The sequence below is a fragment of the Pezoporus flaviventris genome, unplaced genomic scaffold (genome assembly GCF_033815535.1).
Source record: "Pezoporus flaviventris isolate CSIRO_AGI_PZ_B2104156 unplaced genomic scaffold, CSIRO_AGI_Pfla_v1 ptg000033l, whole genome shotgun sequence".
Lineage (NCBI taxonomy): Eukaryota > Metazoa > Chordata > Aves > Psittaciformes > Psittacidae > Pezoporus > Pezoporus flaviventris.
In genome coordinates this window covers 1,352,335-1,370,675 of record NW_026892581.1, presented here as the reverse complement: position 1 = coordinate 1,370,675, position 18,341 = coordinate 1,352,335, and positions in this window count along the sequence as shown.

Here is an 18,341-nt window from a genome sequence, read left to right as displayed (position 1 = left end):
CACAATCACCTTTACATTGGTGCCTCCATCGTTGCTTTCACTGCTAACACTCATACAGGAAAAGCATTTGAATAGAATCCGTCCAGAGCCTGCTCCCTGCTGGCAGCAACACAGCACAGAATGAACAGTGGCATCTGCTCACACGGCAGAAGGACCAGCAGGGAAAGCTTGTGCTGTGTCTCCTCAGCACACAAGCAGCTTTGCAACGGGGTCACCATCATTGCAGTCTCTCCTCGGTTTCCTAACTAAAAGTCCATTTGAATCCAATTTCTCAGGTGGTGTCTCTCAGCTGCCCAGCAGCACAGTTAGTACAGCACGAACGTTTGGCCTCTGCTCCCACAGCAGAAGAGCCAGGATTTAAAGCTGGTGCTGGACCTGTTCAGCACACAATCACCTTTACATTGGTGCCTCCATCGTTGCTTTCACTGCTAACACTCATACAGGAAAAGCATTTGAATAGAATCAGTCCAGAGGCTGCTCCCTGCTGCGCAGCAACACAGTCAGCACAGAATGAACAGTGGCATCTGCTCACACGGCAGAAGGAGCAGCAGGGAAAGCTAGTGCTCTGCTTCTTCAGCACACAAGCAGCTTTGCAAGGGGGTTACCATCATTGCAGTCTCTCCTCGGTTTCATACCTAAAAGTCCATTTGAATCCAAATTCTCAGGTGGTGTCTCTCATCTGCCCAGCAGCACAGTGAGTACAGCACGAACGTTTGGCCTCTGCTCCCACAGCAGAAGAGCCAGGATTGAAAGCTGGTGCTGGACCTGTTCAGCACACAATCCCCTTTACATTGGTGCCTCCATCGTTGCTTTCACTGCTCACTTTCATACAGGAAAAGCATTTGAATGGAATCAGTCCAGAGCCTGCTCTCTGCTGCGCAGCAACACAGTCAGCACAGAATGAACAGTGGCATCTGCTCACACGGCAGAAGGAGCAGCAGGGAAAGCTAGTGCTCTGCTTCTTCAGCACACAAGAAGCTTTGCAACGGGGTCACCATCATTGCAGTCTCTCCTCGGGTTCATACCTAAAAGTCCATTTGAATCCAAATTCTCAAGCGGTCTCAGCTGCCCAGCAGCACAGTGAGTACAGCACGAACGTTTGGCATCTGCTCCCACAGCAGAAGAGCAAGGATTGAAAGCTGGTGCTGGACCTGTTCAGCACACAATCACCTTTACATTGGTGCCTCCATCGTTGCTTTCACTGCTAACACTCATACAGGAAAAGCATTTGAATAGAATCCGTCCAGAGCCTGCTCCCTGCTGGCAGCAACACAGCACAGAATGAACAGTGGCATCTGCTCACACGGCAGAAGGACCAGCAGGGAAAGCTAGGGCTGTGTCTCTTCAGCACACAAGCAGCTTTGCAACGGGGTCACCATCATTGCAGTCTCTCCTCGGTTTCCTACCTAAAAGTCCATTTGAATCCAAATTCTCAGGTGGTGTCTCTCAGCTGCCCAGCAGCACAGTTAGTACAGCACGAACGTTTGGCCTCTGCTCCCACAGCAGAAGAGCCAGGATTGAAAGCTGGTGCTGGACCTGTTCAGCACACAATCACCTTTACATTGGTGCCTCCATCGTTGCTTTCACTGCTCACATTCATACAGGAAAAGCATTTGAATGGAATCAGTCCAGAGGCTGCTCTCTGCTGCGCAGCAACACAGTCAGCACAGAATGAACAGTGGCATCTGCTCACACGGCAGAAGGACCAGCAGGGAAAGCTTGTGCTGTGTCTCCTCAGCACACAAGCAGCTTTGCAACGGGGTCACCATCATTGCAGTCTCTCCTCGGTTTCCTAACTAAAAGTCCATTTGAATCCAATTTCTCAGGTGGTGTCTCTCAGCTGCCCAGCAGCACAGTTAGTACAGCACGAACGTTTGGCCTCTGCTCCCACAGCAGAAGAGCCAGGATTTAAAGCTGGTGCTGGACCTGTTCAGCACACAATCACCTTTACATTGGTGCCTCCATCGTTGCTTTCACTGCTAACACTCATACAGGAAAAGCATTTGAATAGAATCAGTCCAGAGGCTGCTCCCTGCTGCGCAGCAACACAGTCAGCACAGAATGAACAGTGGCATCTGCTCACACGGCAGAAGGAGCAGCAGGGAAAGCTAGTGCTCTGCTTCTTCAGCACACAAGCAGCTTTGCAACGGGGTTACCATCATTGCAGTCTCTCCTCGGTTTCATACCTAAAAGTCCATTTGAATCCAAATTCTCAGGTGGTGTCTCTCATCTGCCCAGCAGCACAGTGAGTACAGCACGAACGTTTGGCCTCTGCTCCCACAGCAGAAGAGCCAGGATTGAAAGCTGGTGCTGGACCTGTTCAGCACACAATCCCCTTTACATTGGTGCCTCCATCGTTGCTTTCACTGCTCACTTTCATACAGGAAAAGCATTTGAATGGAATCAGTCCAGAGCCTGCTCTCTGCTGCGCAGCAACACAGTCAGCACAGAATGAACAGTGGCATCTGCTCACACGGCAGAAGGAGCAGCAGGGAAAGCTAGTGCTCTGCTTCTTCAGCACACAAGAAGCTTTGCAACGGGGTCACCATCATTGCAGTCTCTCCTCGGGTTCATACCTAAAAGTCCATTTGAATCCAAATTCTCAAGCGGTCTCAGCTGCCCAGCAGCACAGTGAGTACAGCACGAACGTTTGGCATCTGCTCCCACAGCAGAAGAGCAAGGATTGAAAGCTGTTGCTGGACCTGTTCAGCACACAATCCCCTTTACATTGGTGCATCCATCGTTGCTTTCACTGCTAACACTCGTACAGGAAAAGCATTTGAATAGAATCAGTCCAGAGCCTGCTCCCTGCTGGCAGCAACACAGCACAGAATGAACAGTGGCATCTGCTCACACGGCAGAAGGACCAGCAGGGAAAGCTAGTGCTGTGCCTCTTCAGCACACAAGCAGCTTTGCAACGGGGTCACCATCATTGCAGTCTCTCCTCGGTTTCATACCTAAAAGTCCATTTGAATCCAAATTCTCAGGTGGTGTCTCTCAGCTGCCCAGCAGCACAGTGAGTACAGCACGAACGTTTGGCCTCTGCTCCCACAGCAGAAGAGCCAGGATTGAAAGCTGGTGCTGGACCTGTTCAGCACACAATCCCCTTTACATTGGTGCCTCCATCGTTGCTTTCACTGCTCACTTTCATACAGGAAAAGCATTTGAATGGAATCAGTCCAGAGCCTGCTCTCTGCTGCGCAGGAACACAGTCAGCACAGAATGAACAGTGGCATCTGCTCACACGGCAGAAGGAGCAGCAGGGAAAGCTAGTGCTCTGCTTCTTCAGCACACAAGCAGCTTTGCAACGGGGTCACCATCATTGCAGTCTCTCCTCGGCTTCATACCTAAAAGTCCATTTGAATCCAAATTCTCAGGTGGTGTCTCTCAGCTGCCCAGCAGCACAGTTAGTACAGCACGAACGTTTGGCCTCTGCTCCCACAGCAGAAGAGCCAGGATTGAAAGCTGGTGCTGGACCTGTTCAGCACACAATCACCTTTACATTGGTGCCTCCATCGTTGCTTTCACTGCTCACTTTCATACAGGAAAAGCATTTGAATGGAATCAGTCCAGAGGCTGCTCTCTGCTGCGCAGCAACAGTCAGCACAGAATGAACAGTGGCATCTGCTCACACGGCAGAAGGAGCAGCAGGGAAAGCTAGTGCTCTGCTTCTTCAGCACACAAGCAGCTTTGTAACGGGGTCACCATCATTGCAGTCTCTCCTCGGCTTCATACCTAAAAGTCCATTTGAATCCGAATTCTCAGGTGGCGTCGCTCAGCTGCCCAGCAGCACAGTGAGTACAGCACGAACGTTTGGCCTCTGCTCCCACAGCAGAAGAGCCAGGATTGAAAGCTGGGGCTGGACCTGTTCAGCACACAATCACCTTTACATTGGTGCCTCCATCGTTGCTTTCACTGCTAACACTCATACAGGAAAAGCATTTGAATGGAATCAGTCCAGAGCCTGCTCCCTGCTGGCAGCAACACAGCACAGAATGAACAGTGGCATCTGCTCACACGGCAGAAGGAGCAGCAGGGAAAGCTAGTGCTGTGTCTCTTCAGCACACAAGCAGCTTTGCAACGGGGTCACCATCATTGCAGTCTCTCCTCGGTTTCCTACCTAAAAGTCCATTTGAATCCAAATTCTCAGGTGGTGTCTCTCAGCTGCCCAGCAGCACAGTTAGTACAGCACGAACGTTTGGCCTCTGCTCCCACAGCAGAAGAGCCAGGATTGAAAGCTGGTGCTGGACCTGTTCAGCACACAATCACCTTTACATTGGTGCCTCCATCGTTGCTTTCACTGCTCACATTCATACAGGAAAAGCATTTGAATGGAATCAGTCCAGAGGCTGCTCTCTGCTGCGCAGCAACACAGTCAGCACAGAATGAACAGTGGCATCTGCTCACACGGCAGAAGGACCAGCAGGGAAAGCTTGTGCTGTGTCTCTTCAGCACACAAGCAGCTTTGCAACGGGGTCACCATCATTGCAGTCTCTCCTCGGTTTCCTAACTAAAAGTCCATTTGAATCCAATTTCTCAGGTGGTGTCTCTCAGCTGCCCAGCAGCACAGTTAGTACAGCACGAACGTTTGGCCTCTGCTCCCACAGCAGAAGAGCCAGGATTGAAAGCTGGTTCTGGACCTGTTCAGCACCCAATCACCTTTACATTGGTGCCTCCATCGTTGCTTTCACTGCTAACACTCATACAGGAAAAGCATTTGAATGGAATCAGTCCAGAGGCTGCTCCCTGCTGCGCAGCAACACAGTCAGCACAGAATGAACAGTGGCATCTGCTCACACGGCAGAAGGACCAGCAGGGAAAGCTAGTGGTCTGCTTCTTCAGCACACAAGCAGCTTTGCAACGGGGTTACCATCATTGCAGTCTCTCCTCGGTTTCATACCTAAAAGTCCATTTGAATCCAAATTCTCAGGTGGTGTCTCTCAGCTGCCCAGCAGCACAGTGAGTACAGCACGAACGTTTGGCCTCTGCTCCCACAGCAGAAGAGCCAGGATTGAAAGCTGGTGCTGGACCTGTTCAGCACACAATCCCCTTTACATTGGTGCCTCCATCGTTGCTTTCACTGCTCACTTTCATACAGGAAAAGCATTTGAATGGAATCAGTCCAGAGCCTGCTCTCTGCTGCGCAGCAACACAGTCAGCACAGAATGAACAGTGGCATCTGCTCACACGGCAGAAGGACCAGCAGGGAAAGCTAGTGCTCTGCTTCTTCAGCACACAAGAAGCTTTACAACGGGGTCACCATCATTGCAGTCTCTCCTCGGGTTCATACCTAAAAGTCCATTTGAATCCAAATTCTCAAGCGGTCTCAGCTGCCCAGCAGCACAGTGAGTACAGCACGAACGTTTGGCATCTGCTCCCACAGCAGAAGAGCAAGGATTGAAAGCAGTTGCTGGACCTGTTCAGCACACAATCCCCTTTACATTGGTGCATCCATCGTTGCTTTCACTGCTAACACTCGTACAGGAAAAGCATTTGAATAGAATCAGTCCAGAGCCTGCTCCCTGCTGGCAGCAACACAGCACAGAATGAACAGGGGCATCTGCTCACACGGCAGAAGGACCAGCAGGGAAAGCTAGTGCTGTGTCTCTTCAGCACACAAGCAGCTTTGCAACGGGGTCACCATCATTGCAGTCTCTCCTCGGTTTCATACCTAAAAGTCCATTTGAATCCAAATTCTCAGGGGGTGTCTCTCAGCTGCCCAGCAGCACAGTTAGTACAGCACGAACGTTTGGCCTCTGCTCCCACAGCAGAAGAGCCAGGATTGAAAGCTGGTGCTGGACCTGTTCAGCACACAATCCCTTTCACATTGGTGCATTCATCGTTGCTTTCACTGCTCACTTTCATACAGGAAAAGCATTTGAATGGAATCAGTCCAGAGGCTGCTCTCTGCTGCGCAGCAACACAGTCAGCACAGAATGAACATTGGCATCTGCTCACACGGCAGAAGGAGCAGCAGGGAAAGCTAGTGCTCTGCTTCTTCAGCACACAAGCAGCTTTGCAATGGGGTCACCATCATTGCAGTCTCTCCTCGGCTTCATACCTAAAAGTCCATTTGAATCCAAATTCTCAGGTGGTGTCTCTCAGCTGCCCAGCAGCACAGTTAGTACAGCACGAACGTTTGGCCTCTGCTCCCACAGCAGAAGAGCCAGGATTGAAAGCTGGTGCTGGACCTCTTCAGCACACAATCACCTTTACATTGGTGCCTCCATCGTTGCTTTCACTGCACACATTGATACAGGAAATGCATTTGAATGGAATCAGTCCAGAGGCTGCTCTCTGCTGCGCAGCAACACAGTCAGCACAGAATGAACAGTGGCATCTGCTCACACGGCAGAAGGACCAGCAGGGAAAGCTAGTGCTCTGCTTCTTCAGCACACAAGCAGCTTTGCAACGGGGTCACCATCATTGCAGTCTCTCCTCGGGTTCATACCTAAATGTCCATTTGAATCCAAATTCTCAGGTGGTGTCTCTCAGCTGCCCAGCAGCACAGTTAGTACAGCACGAACGTTTGGCCTCTGCTCCCACAGCAGAAGAGCCAGGATTGAAAGCTGGTGCTGGACCTGTTCAGCACACAATCCCCTTTACATTGGTGCCTCCATCGTTGCTTTCACTGCTCACTTTCATACAGGAAAAGCATTTGAATAGAATCCGTCCAGAGCCTGCTCCCTGCTGGCAGCAACACAGCACAGAATGAACTGTGGCATCTGCTCACACGGCAGAAGGACCAGCAGGGAAAGCTCGGGCTGTGTCTCTTCAGCACACAAGCAGCTTTGCAACGGGGTTACCATCATTGCAGTCTCTCCTCGGTTTCATACCTAAAAGTCCATTTGAATCCAAATTCTCAGGTGGTGTCTCTCAGCTGCCCAGCAGCACAGTTAGTACAGCACGAACGTTTGGCCTCTGCTCCCACAGCAGAAGAGCCAGGATTGAAAGCTGGTGCTGGACCTGTTCAGCACACAATCCCCTTTACATTGGTGCCTCCATCGTTGCTTTCACTGCTAACACTCATACAGGAAAAGCATTTGAATGGAATCAGTCCAGAGCCTGCTCCCTGCTGGCAGCAACACAGTCAGCACAGAATGAACAGTGGCATCTGCTCACACGGCAGAAGGAGCAGCAGGGAAAGCTAGTGCTGTGTCTCTTCAGCACACAAGCAGCTTTGCAACGGGGTCACCATCATTGCAGTCTCTCCTCGGTTTCATACCTAAAAGTCCATTTGAATCCAAATTCTCAGGTGGTGTCTCTCAGCTGCCCAGCAGCACAGTTAGTACAGCACGAACGTTTGGCCTCTGCTCCCACAGCAGAAGAGCCAGGATTGAAAGCTGGTGCTGGACCTGTTCAGCACACAATCCCCTTTACATTGGTGCCTCCATCGTTGCTTTCACTGCTCACTTTCATACAGGAAAAGCATTTGAATGGAATCAGTCCAGAGCCTGCTCTCTGCTGCGCAGGAACACAGTCAGCACAGAATGAACAGTGGCATCTGCTCACACGGCAGAAGGAGCAGCAGGGAAAGCTAGTGCTCTGCTTCTTCAGCACGCAAGCAGCTTTGCAACGGGGTCACCATCATTGCAGTCTCTCCTCGGGTTCATACCTAAAAGTCCATTTGAATCCGAATTCTCAGGTGGCGTCGCTCAGCTGCCCAGCAGCACAGTGAGTACAGCACGAACGTTTGGCCTCTGCTCCCACAGCAGAAGAGCCAGGATTGAAAGCTGGTGCTGGACCTGTTCAGCACACAATCACCTTTACATTGGTGCCTCCATCGTTGCTTTCACTGCTAACACTCATACAGGAAAAGCATTTGAATAGAATCCGTCCAGAGCCTGCTCCCTGCTGGCAGCAACACAGCACAGAATGAACAGTGGCATCTGCTCACACGGCAGAAGGAGCAGCAGGGAAAGCTAGTGCTGTGTCTCTTCAGCACACAAGCAGCTTTGCAACGGGGTCACCATCATTGCAGTCTCTCCTCGGTTTCCTACCTAAAAGTCCATTTGAATCCAAATTCTCAGGTGGTGTCTCTCAGCTGCCCAGCAGCACAGTTAGTACAGCACGAACGTTTGGCCTCTGCTCCCACAGCAGAAGAGCCAGGATTGAAAGCTGGTGCTGGACCTGTTCAGCACACAATCACCTTTACATTGGTGCCTCCATCGTTGCTTTCACTGCTCACATTCATACAGGAAAAGCATTTGAATGGAATCAGTCCAGAGGCTGCTCTCTGCTGCGCAGCAACACAGTCAGCACAGAATGAACAGTGGCATCTGCTCACACGGCAGAAGGACCAGCAGGGAAAGCTTGTGCTGTGTCTCTTCAGCACACAAGCAGCTTTGCAACGGGGTCACCATCATTGCAGTCTCTCCTCGGTTTCCTAACTAAAAGTCCATTTGAATCCAATTTCTCAGGTGGTGTCTCTCAGCTGCCCAGCAGCACAGTGAGTACAGCACGAACGTTTGGCCTCTGCTCCCACAGCAGAAGAGCCAGGATTGAAAGCTGGTGCTGGACCTGTTCAGCACACAATCCCCTTTACATTGGTGCCTCCATCGTTGCTTTCACTGCTCACTTTCATACAGGAAAAGCATTTGAATGGAATCAGTCCAGAGCCTGCTCCCTGCTGCGCAGCAACACAGTCAGCACAGAATGAACAGTGGCATCTGCTCACACGGCAGAAGGACCAGCAGGGAAAGCTAGTGCTCTGCTTCTTCAGCACACAAGAAGCTTTAAAACGGGGTCACCATCATTGCAGTCTCTCCTCGGGTTCATACCTAAAAGTCCATTTGAATCCAAATTCTCAAGCGGTCTCAGCTGCCCAGCAGCACAGTGAGTACAGCACGAACGTTTGGCATCTGCTCCCACAGCAGAAGAGCAAGGATTGAAAGCTGTTGCTGGACCTGTTCAGCACACAATCCCCTTTACATTGGTGCATCCATCGTTGCTTTCACTGCTAACACTCGTACAGGAAAAGCATTTGAATAGAATCAGTCCAGAGCCTGCTCCCTGCTGGCAGCAACACATCACAGAATGAACAGGGGCATCTGCTCACACGGCAGAAGGACCAGCAGGGAAAGCTAGTGCTGTGTCTCTTCAGCACACAAGCAGCTTTGCAACGGGGTCACCATCATTGCAGTCTCTCCTCGGTTTCATACCTAAAAGTCCATTTGAATCCAAATTCTCAAGCGGTCTCAGCTGCCCAGCAGCACAGTGAGTACAGCACGAATGTTTGGCATCTGCTCCCACAGCAGAAGAGCAAGGATTGAAAGCTGGTGCTGGACCTGTTCAGCACACAATCCCCTTTACATTGGTGCATCCATCGTTGCTTTCACTGCTAACACTCGTACAGGAAAAGCATTTGAATGGAATCAGTCCAGAGGCTGCTCTCTGCTGCGCAGCAACACAGTCAGCACAGAATGAACAGTGGCATCTGCTCACACGGCAGAAGGACCAGCAGGGAAAGCTAGTGCTGTGTCTCTTCAGCACACAAGCAGCTTTGCAACGGGGTCACCATCATTGCAGTCTCTCCTCGGTTTCCTACCTAAAAGTCCATTTGAATCCAAATTCTCAGGTGGTGTCTCTCAGCTGCCCAGCAGCACAGTGAGTACAGCACGAACGTTTGGCCTCTGCTCCCACAGCAGAAGAGCCAGGATTGAAAGCTGGTGCTGGACCTGTTCAGCACACAATCACCTTTACATTGGTGCCTCCATCGTTGCTTTCACTGCTAACACTCATACAGGAAAAGCATTTGAATGGAATCAGTCCAGAGGCTGCTCCCTGCTGCGCAGCAACACAGTCAGCACAGAATGAACAGTGGCATCTGCTCACACGGCAGAAGGAGCAGCAGGGAAAGCTAGTGCTCTGCTTCTTCAGCACACAAGCAGCTTTGCAACGGGGTTACCATCATTGCAGTCTCTCCTCGGTTTCATACCTAAAAGTCCATTTGAATTCAAATTCTCAGGTGGTGTCTCTCAGCTGCCCAGCAGCACAGAGAGTACAGCACGAACGTTTGGCCTCTGCTCCCACAGCAGAAGAGCCAGGATTGAAAGCTGGTGCTGGACCTGTTCAGCACACAATCCCCTTTACATTGGTGCCTCCATCGTTGCTTTCACTGCTCACTTTCATACAGGAAAAGCATTTGAATGGAATCAGTCCAGAGCCTGCTCTCTGCTGCGCAGGAACACAGTCAGCACAGAATGAACAGTGGCATCTGCTCACACGGCAGAAGGAGCAGCAGGGAAAGCTAGTGCTCTGCTTCTTCAGCACACAAGCAGCTTTGCAACGGGGTTACCATCATTGCAGTCTCTCCTCGGTTTCATACCTAAAAGTCCATTTGAATTCAAATTCTCAGGTGGTGTCTCTCAGCTGCCCAGCAGCACAGAGAGTACAGCACGAACGTTTGGCCTCTGCTCCCACAGCAGAAGAGCCAGGATTGAAAGCTGGTGCTGGACCTGTTCAGCACACAATCCCCTTTACATTGGTGCATCCATCGTTGCTTTCACTGCTAACACTCGTACAGGAAAAGCACTTGAATAGAATCAGTCCAGAGCCTGCTCCCTGCTGGCAGCAAGACAGCACAGAATTAACAGGGGCATCTGCTCACACGGCAGAAGGACCAGCAGGGAAAGCTAGTGCTGTGTCTCTTCAGCACACAAGCAGCTTTGCAACGGGGTCACCATCATTGCAGTCTCTCCTCGGTTTCCTAACTAAAAGTCCATTTGAATCCAAATTCTCAGGTGGTGTCTCTCAGCTGCCCAGCAGCACAGTTAGTACAGCACGAACGTTTGGCCTCTGCTCCCACAGCAGAAGAGCCAGGATTGAAAGCTGGTGCTGGACCTGTTCAGCACACAATCACCTTTACATTGGTGCCTCCATCGTTGCTTTCACTGCTCACATTCATACAGGAAAAGCATTTGAATGGAATCAGTCCAGAAGCTGCTCTCTGCTGCGCAGCAACACAGTCAGCACAGAATGAACAGTGGCATCTGCTCACACGGCAGAAGGAGCCAGCAGGGAAAGCTAGTGCTGTGCTCTTCAGCACACAAGCAGCTTTGCAACGGGGTCACCATCATTGCAGTCTCTCCTCGGTTTCCTACCTAAAAGTCCATTTGAATCCAAATTCTCAGGTGGTGTCTCTCAGCTGCCCAGCAGCACAGTGAGTACAGCACAAACGTTTGGCTTCTGCTCCCACAGCAGAAGAGCCAGGATTGAAAGCTGGTGCTGGACCTGTTCAGCACACAATCACCTTTACATTGGTGCCTCCATCGTGCTTTCACTGCACACCTCATACAGGAAAAGCATTTGAATGGAATCAGTCCAGAGGCTGCTCTCTGCTGCGCAGCAACACAGTCAACACAGAATGAACAGTGGCATCTGCTCACACGGCAGAAGGAGCAGCAGGGAAAGCTAGTGCTCTGCTTCTTCAGCACACAAGCAGCTTTGCAACGGGGTCACCATCATTGCAGTCTCTCCTCGGTTTCATACCTAAAAGTCCATTTGAATCCAAATTCTCAGGTGTGTCTCTCAGCTGCCCAGCAGCACAGTGAGTACAGCACGAACGTTTGGCCTCTGCTCCCACAGCAGAAGAGCCAGGATTGAAAGCTGGTGCTGGACCTGTTCAGCACACAATCCCCTTTACATTGGTGCCTCCATCGTTGCTTTCACTGCCTCACTTTCATACAGGAAAAGCATTTGAATGGAATCAGTCCAGAGCCTGCTCTCTGCTGCGCAGCAACACAGTCAGCACAGAATGAACAGTGGCATCTGCTCACACGGCAGAAGGAGCAGCAGGGAAAGCTAGTGCTCTGCTTCTTCAGCACACAAGCAGCTTTGCAACGGGGTCACCATCATTGCAGTCTCTCCTCGGGTTCATACCTAAAAGTCCATTTGAATCCAAATTCTCAGGTGGTGTCTCTCAGCTGCCCAGCAGCACAGTGAGTACAGCACGAACGTTTGGCCTCTGCTCCCACAGCAGAAGAGCCAGGATTGAAAGCTGGTGCTGGACCTGTTCAGCACACAATCCCCTTTACATTGGTGCCTCCATCGTTGCTTTCACTGCTCACTTTCATACAGGAAAAGCATTTGAATGGAATCAGTCCAGAGCCTGCTCTCTGCTGCGCAGCAACACAGTCAGCACAGAATGAACAGTGGCATCTGCTCACACGGCAGAAGGAGCAGCAGGGAAAGCTAGTGCTCTGCTTCTTCAGCACACAAGCAGCTTTGCAAAGGGGTCACCATCATTGCAGTCTCTCCTCGGTTTCATACCTAAAAGTCCATTTGAATCCAAATTCTCAAGTGGTGCCTCAGCTGCCCAGCAGCACAGTGAGTACAGCACGAACGTTTGGCCTCTGCTCCCACAGCAGAATGAGCCAGGATTGAAAGCTGTTGCTGGACCTGTTCAGCACACAATCCCCTTTACATTGGTGCCTCCATCGTTGCTTTCACTGCTAACACTCGTACAGGAAAAGCATTTGAATAGAATCAGTCCAGAGCCTGCTCCCTGCTGGCAGCAACACAGCACAGAATGAACAGGGGCATCTGCTCACACGGCAGAAGGACCAGCAGGGAAAGCTAGTGCTGTGTCTCTTCAGCACACAAGCAGCTTTGCAACGGGGTCACCATCATTGCAGCCTCTCCTCGGTTTCCTACCTAAAAGTCCCATTTGAATCCAAATTCTCAGGTGGTGTCTCCTCAGCTGCCCAGCAGCACAGTGAGTACAGCACGAACGTTTGGCCTCTGCTCCCACAGCAGAAGAGCCAGGATTGAAAGCTGGTGCTGGACCTGTTCAGCACACAATCCCCTTTACATTGGTGCCTCCATCGTTGCTTTCACTGCTCACATTCATACAGGAAAAGCATTTGAATGGAATCAGTCCAGAGCCTGCTCTCTGCTGCGCAGCAACACAGTCAGCACAGAATGAACAGTGGCATCTGCTCACACGGCAGAAGGAGCAGCAGGGAAAGCTAGTGCTCTGCTTCTTCAGCACACAAGCAGCTTTGCAACGGGGTCACCATCATTGCAGTCTCTCCTCGGTTTCATACCTAAAAGTCCATTTGAATCCAAATTCTCAGGTGGTGTCTCTCAGCTGCCCAGCAGCACAGTGAGTACAGCACGAACGTTTTGGCCTCTGCTCCCACAGCAGAAGAGCCAGGATTGAAAGCTGGTGCTGGACCCTGTTCAGCACACAATCCCCTTTACATTGGTGCCTCCATCGTTGCTTTCACTGCTCACTTTCATACAGGAAAAGCATTTGAATGGAATCAGTCCAGAGGCCTGCTCTCTGCTGCGCAGCAACACAGTCAGCACAGAATGAACAGTGGCATCTGCTCACACGGCAGAAGGAGCAGCAGGGAAAGATAGTGCTCTGCTTCTTCAGCACACAAGCAGCTTTGCAAAGGGGTCACCATCATTGCAGTCTCTCCTCGGTTCATACCTAAAAGTCCATTTGAATCCAAATTCTCAGGTGGTGTCTCTCAGCTGCCCAGCAGCACAGTTAGTACAGCACGAACGTTTGGCCTCTGCTCCCACAGCAGAAGAGCCAGGATTGAAAGCTGGTGCTGGACCTGTTCAGCACACAATCCCCTTTACATTGGTGCCTCCATCGTTTGCTTTCACTGCTCACTTTCATACAGGAAAAGCATTTGAATGGAATCAGCCCAGAGCCTGCTCCCTGCTGGCAGCAACACAGCACAGAATGAACAGTGGCATCTGCTCACACGGCAGAAGGACCAGCAGGAAAGCTAGTGCTGTGTCTCTTCAGCACACAAGCAGCTTTGCAACGGGGTCACCATCACTGCAGTCTCTCCTCGGTTTCATACCTAAAAGTCCATTTGAATCCAAATTCTCAGGTGGTGTCCCTCAGCTGCCCAGCAGCACAGTTAGTACAGCACGAACGTTTGGCCTCTGCTCCCACAGCAGAAGAGCCAGGATTGAAAGCTGGTGCTGGACCTGTTCAGCACACAATCCCTTTTACATTGGTGCATTCATCGTTGCTTTCACTGCTCACTTTCATACAGGAAAAGCATTTGAATGGAATCAGTCCAGAGGCTGCTCTCTGCTGCGCAGAAACACAGTCAGAAGAGAATGAGCAGTTGCATCTGCTCACACGGCAGAAGGAGCAGCAGGGAAAGCTAGTGCTCTGCTTCTTCAGCACACAAGCAGCTTTGCAACGGGGTCACCATCATTGCAGTCTCTCCTCGGCTTCATACCTAAAAGTCCATTTGAATCCAAATTCTCAGGTGGTCTCTCTCAGCTGCCCAGCAGCACAGTGAGTACAGCACGAACGTTTGGCCTCTGCTCCCACAGCAGAAGAGCCAGGATTGAAAGCTGGTGCTGGACCTGTTCAGCACACAATCACCTTTACATTGGTGCATCCATCGTTGCTTTCACTGCTCACTTTCATACAGGAAAAGCATTTGAATGGAATCAGTCCAGAGCCTGCTCTCTGCTGCGCAGCAACACAGTCAGCACAGAATGAACAGTGGCATCTGCTCACACGGCAGAAGGAGCAGCAGGGAAAGCTAGTGCTCTGCTTCTTCAGCACACAAGCAGCTTTGCAACGGGGTCACCATCATTGCAGTCTCTCCTCGGTTTCATACCTAAAAGTCCATTTGAATCCAAATTCTCAAGCGGTCTCAGCTGCCCAGCAGCACAGTGAGTACTGCACGAATGTTTGGCATCTGCTCCCACAGCAGAAGAGCAAGGATTGAAAGCTGGTGCTGGACCTGTTCAGCACACAATCACCTTTACATTGGTGCCTCCATCGTTGCTTTCACTGCTCACATTCATACAGGAAAAGCATTTGAATGGAATCAGTCCAGAGGCTGCTCTCTGCTGCGCAGCAACACAGTCAGCACAGACTGAACAGTGGCATCTGCTCACACGGCAGAAGGAGCAGCAGGGAAAGCTAGTGCTCTGCTTCTTCAGCACACAAGCAGCTTTGCAACGGGGTCACCATCATTGCAGTCTCTCCTCGGCTTCATACCTAAAAGTCCTTTTGAATCCGAATTCTCAGGTGGTGTCGCTCAGCTGCCCAGCAGCACAGTTAGTACTGCACGAACGTTTGGCCTCTGCTCCCACAGCAGAAGAGCCAGGATTGAAAGCTGGTGCTGGACCTGTTCAGCACACAATCCCTTTTACATTGGTGCGTTCATCGTTGCTTTCACTGCTCACTTTCATACAGGAAAAGCATTTGAATGGAATCAGTCCAGAGGCTGCTCTCTGCTGCGCAGCAACACAGTCAGCACAGAATGAACAGTGGCATCTGCTCACACGGCAGAAGGAGCAGCAGGGAAAGCTAGTGCTCTGCTTCTTCAGCACACAAGCAGCTTTGCAACGGGGTCACCATCATTGCAGTCTCTCCTCGGGTTCATTCCTAAAAGTCCATTTGAATCCAAATTCTCAGGTGGTGTCTCTCAGCTGCCCAGCAGCACAGTTAGTACAGCACGAACGTTTGGCCTCTGCTCCCACAGCAGAAGAGCCAGGATTGAAAGCTGGTGCTGGACCTGTTCAGCACACAATCACCTTTACATTGGTGCCTCCATCGTTGCTTTCACTGCTCACATTCATACAGGAAACGCATTTGAATGGAATCAGTCCAGAGGCTGCTCTCTGCTGTGCAGCAACACAGTCAGCACAGAATGAACAGTGGCATCTGCTCACACGGCAGAAGGAGCAGCAGGGAAAGCTAGTGCTCTGCTTCTTCAGCACACAAGCAGCTTTGCAACGGGGTCACCATCATTGCAGTCTCTCCTCGGTTTCATACCTAAAAGTCCATTTGAATCCAAATTCTCAGGTGGTGTCTCTCAGCTGCCCAGCAGCACAGTTAGTACAGCACGAACGTTTGGCCTCTGCTCCCACAGCAGAAGAGCCAGGATTGAAAGCTGGTGCTGGACCTGTTCAGCACACAATCCCCTTTACATTGGTGCCTCCATCGTTGCTTTCACTGCTCACTTTCATACAGGAAAAGCATTTGAATGGAATCAGCCCAGAGCCTGCTCCCTGCTGGCAGCAACACAGCACAGAATGAACAGTGGCATCTGCTCACACGGCAGAAGGACCAGCAGGGAAAGCTAGTGCTGTGTCTCTTCAGCACACAAGCAGCTTTGCAACGGGGTCACCATCACTGCAGTCTCTCCTCGGTTTCATACCTAAAAGTCCATTTGAATCCAAATTCTCAGGTGGTGTCCCTCAGCTGCCCAGCAGCACAGTTAGTACAGCACGAACGTTTGGCCTCTGCTCCCACAGCAGAAGAGCCAGGATTGAAAGCTGGTGCTGGACCTGTTCAGCACACAATCACCTTTACATTGGTGCCTCCATCGTTGCTTTCACTGCTCACATTCATACAGGAAACGCATTTGAATGGAATCAGTCCAGAGGCTGCTCTCTGCTGTGCAGCAACACAGTCAGCACAGAATGAACAGTGGCATCTGCTCACACGGCAGAAGGAGCAGCAGGGAAAGCTAGTGCTCTGCTTCTTCAGCACACAAGCAGCTTTGCAACGGGGTCACCATCATTGCAGTCTCTCCTCGGTTTCATACCTAAAAGTCCATTTGAATCCAAATTCTCAAGCGGTCTCAGCTGCCCAGCAGCACAGTGAGTACTGCACGAATGTTTGGCATCTGCTCCCACAGCAGAAGAGCAAGGATTGAAAGCTGGTGCTGGACCTGTTCAGCACACAATCCCCTTTACATTGGTGCATCCATCGTTGCTTTCACTGCTAACACTCGTACAGGAAAAGCATTTGAATGGAATCAGTCCAGAGGCTGCTCTCTGCTGCGCAGCAACACAGTCAGCACAGAATGAACAGTGGCATCTGCTCACACGGCAGAAGGAGCAGCAGGGAAAGCTAGTGCTCTGCTTCTTCAGCACACAAGCAGCTTTGCAACGGGGTCACCATCATTGCAGTCTCTCCTCGGGTTCATACCTAAAAGTCCATTTGAATCCAAATTCTCAGGTGGTGTCTCTCAGCTGCCCAGCAGCACAGTTAGTACAGCACGAACGTTTGGCCTCTGCTCCCACAGCAGAAGAGCCAGGATTGAAAGCTGGTGCTGGACCTGTTCAGCACACAATCACCTTTACATTGGTGCCTCCATCGTTGCTTTCACTGCTCACATTCATACAGGAAAAGCATTTGAATGGAATCAGTCCAGAGGCTGCTCTCTGCTGCGCAGCAACACTGTCAGCACAGAATGAAGAGTGGCATCTGCTCACACGGCAGAAGGAGCAGCAGGGAAAGCTAGTGCTCTGCTTCTTCAGCACACAAGCAGCTTTGCAACGGGGTCACCATCATTGCAGTCTCTCCTCGGTTTCATACCTAAAAGTCCATTTGAATCCAAATTCTCAGGTGGTGTCTCTCAGCTGCCCAGCAGCAGCTCAGTTAGTACAGCACGAACGTTTGGCCTCTGCTCCCACAGCAGAAGAGCCAGGATTGAAAGCTGGTGCTGGACCTGTTCAGCACACAATCCCTTTTACATTGGTGCATTCATCGTTGCTTTCACTGCTCACTTTCATACAGGAAAAGCATTTGAATGGAATCAGTCCAGAGGCTGCTCTCTGCTGCGCAGCAACACAGTCAGCACAGAATGAACAGTGGCATCTGCTCACACGGCAGAAGGACCAGCAGGGAAAGCTAGTGCTCTGCTTCTTCAGCACACAAGCAGCTTTGCAACGGGGTCACCATCATTGCAGTCTCTCCTCGGCTTCATACCTAAAAGTCCATTTGAATCCAAATTCTCAGGTGGTGTCTCTCAGCTGCCCAGCAGCACAGTTAGTACAGCACGAACGTTTGGCCTCTGCTCCCACAGCAGAAGAGCCAGGATTGAAAGCTGGTGCTGGACCTGTTCAGCACACAATCACCTTTACATTGGTGCATCCATCGTTGCTTTCACTGCTCACTTTCATACAGGAAAAGCATTTGAATAGAATCAGTCCAGATGCTGCTCTCTGCTGCGCAGCAACACAGTCAGCACAGACTGAACAGTGGCATCTGCTCACACGGCAGAAGGACCAGCAGGGAAAGCTAGTGCTCTGCTTCTTCAGCACACAAGCAGCTTTGCAACGGGGTCACCATCATTGCAGTCTCTCCTCGGGTTCATACCTAAAAGTCCATTTGAATCCAAATTCTCAGGTGGTGTCTCTCAGCTGCCCAGCAGCACAGTACAGTACAGCACGAACGTTTGGACTCTGCACCCACAGCAGAAGAGACAGGATTGAAAGCTGGTGCTGGACCTGTTCAGCACACAATCACCTTTACATTGGTGCCTCCATCGTTGCTTTCACTGCTCACTTTCATACAGGAAAAGCATTTGAATGGAATCAGTCCAGAGGCTGCTCTC